Here is a 4,089-nt window from a genome sequence, read left to right as displayed (position 1 = left end):
GTTAGCCAGGATGGTCTCGATCTCCTGACCTTGTGATCTGCCCGTCTCGGCCTCCCAAAGTGCTGGGATTACAGGCTTGAGCCACCGCGCCCGGCCCCATCTCTTAAAAAAATAAAATTCGAGCTATGTGCACACGCGCACACACACACACATTTTTAAAGGCCTTTCTATATTTTTGTCTTGTTTTGTTTTGTTTTTGGTAGACACCGAATCTTGCTATGTTCCCCGAGCTGGTCTCAAATTCTTCGGCTCAAGTGATCTTCCTGTCTAAGCTTCCCTAAGTGCTGACTCTTCTTTTTTGGATCCTGTTGCTGGGATTTTTTCAGTCAACTGAAACTTCTTTTAAAATAAGTTTGGTGCCTTTGTTTGCTTTTCTTGTTGGCATGATTTTGCTGCAAACAATGTAAAACATCCTTGACCTTTTAGAAAGCCTAAAATCTCTGAGAACTGGTTCCCCTGTGATGCCTTCCATTTCCCGCCGCTTGTGCTCCTCCTGCCTTTTACCATCTTCAGTACCACATAGGAGACTTCTAGCAACCTGAGACCTCTTGAGGAACACAGAGACCAGAAAACGCCACACACACCCCGTTTTGGGGGGCTTCTGCCTTTCTCACAGAGTCTCAAGAGACTGGGACAGGCCCCTCTCAGGCCCAAAGCTCTGCAGTCTTTTGCACTGCATTGCCTGATCTCTTTGGCTTTGCGGGTTCCAGGGATTACTTTGTACTATGAGAGAGAACTTGACCTTCGTATGTGCCATTGCTGACAAGGCACTGGTGAAAGCTACAGTTTGGGCAGCAGCTGGAGTTGTTGTTGCAGGGGCTACTTGTTTCTCTGTGCATTTGGGTGAGAAAGGTGCAGTTTGGGCCCCTGGAGGCTATGGGAAGACTTGCCACCAAGGGATAAGACTCCTAGGGGTGGTGGGCTGACCACAGGGTGGGCTGATTGGTGTGGGGTCACCCACCAGCCTTAGGAGAATGTCTTGGTAGCGTGGTGCGCTGCAGAAACATTGCATGGCCCGGTCCCACGGGGTTTCTTCTCTTGGGGGACCTGGGATTTGGTGTAAAGATGGGATCCCGGATTCTTAAAGATCTGGATGCTCTGCCTTCCCGCTGTGCCTGCTCTTCACATACTTAAACATCAGGCCCTGAATACTGCAAATGCTTTCTGCACCCTGTTCACTAAAGGGTTCTACCAGAACGCAACTTTCTGACATTTAGCTGGCTATTTTGAGACTCTTTGTAAAAGAAATGGACATCTATAAAGGAAATCTCCATTTCTAAGGACATCTCTTTCTCTAAACCACCAGAAACTTTGAGGATGAGGAAGATATTGACTTAACATTTATATTTACATAACAAGTCTTACTTTTGCTTAAGATACTTTTCCTGGCATTTTTAAATTTTTAATTTAGTTAAATTAATTTATTTATTTTGAGAGAGACAGGGCTTCACTCTGTCACGCAGGCTGGAGTGCAGTGGCACCATCATAGCCCACTGCAGCTGTGAACATGTGGGCTCAAGAGATCCTCCCACCTCAGCCGGGATCCCGAGTAGCTACATGCATATGCCACCACACCTGGCTAATTAAAAAAAAATTTTTTTCTAGAGATGGGGTTTCACAATGTTGCCCAGGCTGGTCTTGAACTCCTGGCCTCAAGCAATGCAGTCTCATCTTGACCTAATTATCTGTGCTCTTTTTTGTCTCAGGAAATAACAGTGTTTAGCTCTAAGTTCTGTGCCTTTGAGATATAAATTTTCTACCTCGTTTCACCTAAGAATCATGTCTCTGGAAGTACAAGTTGAGGGTTTTTGAGCTAACTTTTTTTTTTTTTTTTTTGAGACGGAGTCTCGCTCTGTCGCCCAGGCTGGAGTGCAGTGGCCGGATCTCAGCTCACTGCAAGCTCCGCCTCCCGGGTTCACGCCATTCTCCTGCCTCAGCCTCCCGAGTAGCTGGGACTACAGGCACCCGACAACACGCCCGGCTAATTTTTTGTATTTTAGTAGAGACGGGGTTTCACCGTGTTAGCCAGGATGGTCTCGATCTCCTGACCTTGTGATCCGCCCGTCTCGGCCTCCCAAAGTGCTGGGATTACAGGCTTGAGCCACCGCGCCCGGCCCTAACAATTGTTAAGAGCAATGGAACAGGTAATCAAGAGACTGATAGTCTAAAGGGGGGCGAGAATCAATTTGAAAACTGGCAGATGAAGAATCTTATACCCCTACAGGATCTGCTGCTGTCTGTGTGTCTCTATGTCTCTATGTTTATGTGTCATATGCATGTGATATTTCACTACCAACAGGTATGAAACTGCTCTAGTTAATTAACCAATTCACCAATTAGTTACTTGGTTTAAAGAAAAAGGTGTTAAAATATTTTATCAGAAAAATAGAAACCAACTCAACTACCTTTGAGTTCACATGACTTGAGGAAATCTCTGGTACGTAAGACTAGTTTGATATTGTTAGACGAAAACAACGGTGTCTTCTCATTGGTGAAATGCCTGTGTTTGAAACTTTGGGGTTCTCACTTATATGGTCACTGCCTTACATTTTCAGGCTGTAAAAATTATTGACAAGGAAATAACCTGAGATGATGGCTAGCTTTGTTTAATGGACAAATCAAGCATAATTGTTAAGAATGAGTAAAGTTGGCCGGGTGCGGTGGCTCACGCCTGTAATCCCAGTGCTTTGGGAGGCCGAGGCGAGTGGATCACCTGAGGTAGGGAGTTCGAGACCAGCCTGACCAACATGGAGAAACCCCGTCTCTACTAAAAATACAAAATTAGCTGGGCGTGGTGGTGCATGCCTGTAATCCCAGCTACTCAGGAGGCTGAGGCAGGAGAATTGCTTGAACCCAGAATGCAGAGGTTGTGGTAAGCTGAGATTGCAGCATTGCACTCCAGCCTGGGCAACAAAAGTGAAGCTCTGTCTCAAAACAAAACAAAACAAAACAACAAAACAACAAGAAGAATGAGTAAAGTGAATGTAAATGGGATAAAAACTTATAAATGAACTTTTCATAGCTACAAAAGTATTTTTACTTTTTCCTTTGTTTGTTTTTGAGATGGAGTCTTGCTCTGTCACCCAAGCTGGAGTGCAGTGGCGAGATCTCGGCTCACTGCAAGCTCTGCCTCCCAGGTTCACGCCATTCTCCTGCCTCAGCCTCCAGAGTAGCTGGGACTACAGATGTCCACCACTACACCTGGCTAACTTTTTGTATTTTTAGTAGAGATGGGGTTTCACCATGTTAGCCAGGATGGTCTCAATCTCCTGACCTCGTGACCTGCCCTCCTCGGCTTCCCAAAGTGCTGGGATTACAGGCATGAGCCACCGCGTTGGGCAGTATTTTTACTTTTTTAAAAATAGGATCTTGTGCTGTTGTCTAGGCTGGAATGCAGTGAGCAATCATAGCTCACTGCAGCCTTGAACTCCTGGGCTCAAGTGATCGCTCCTGCCTCAGACTTCTAAGTTGCCAGATTTGTAGGTTCCTTTGCACCTGGCTGAAAATTCTTTTTCAGTAACTTAATATTAAAATCATGTTATGTTAAATTAATAGGTAATAATTGTATCAGTCTGTTTTCACACTGCTGTAAAGAACTACCTGAGACTGGGAAATTTATGAAAAAAAAGAGGTTTAATGGACTCACAGTTCTGCAGGCTGTACAGGAAGCATGACTGGGAAGCCTCAGGAAACTTATATTCATGGCAGAAGGTGAAGGGGAAGCAAGGCACATCTTCCCATGGCACAGCAGGGGAGAGAAAGAGAGAATGAAGGGGGAAGCACTGCACACTTTTAAACCAGCAGATCTCGTGAGAACTCACTCACTCTTGTGAGAACACCAAGGGAGAAATCCACCCCCATGATCCAGTGACCTCCCGCCAGGCCTCTCCCCTGACACGTGGGGATCACAATTCAACATGAGATTTGGGCGGGGACACAGAGCCCACCCACATCAATCACAACATGTCTGAAGGTCTTTCTATTTTTTTTTTTTTTGAGACGGAGTCTCGCTCTCTCGCCCAGGCTGGAGTGCTGTGGCCGGATCTCAGCTCACTGCAAGCTCCGCCTCCCGGGTTCACGCCATTCTCC

At 46.0% G+C, this 4,089-nt stretch overlaps 1 long non-coding RNA gene across 1 annotated transcript in view; it reads left to right on the top strand.

Moving 5' to 3' along the window:
* Positions 1-4,089, top strand: part of LOC105508012 — a 21,110-nt gene that overhangs the window by 16,111 nt on the left and 910 nt on the right. The gene's annotated exons all lie outside the window — the stretch shown is intronic.

The sequence above is a fragment of the Colobus angolensis genome, unplaced genomic scaffold, assembly GCF_000951035.1.
Source record: "Colobus angolensis palliatus isolate OR3802 unplaced genomic scaffold, Cang.pa_1.0 Scaffold157, whole genome shotgun sequence".
Taxonomy (NCBI): domain Eukaryota; kingdom Metazoa; phylum Chordata; class Mammalia; order Primates; family Cercopithecidae; genus Colobus; species Colobus angolensis.
Note: the sequence above shows the minus strand (reverse complement) of the source record. Positions and strands in the feature narration are given on the sequence as shown.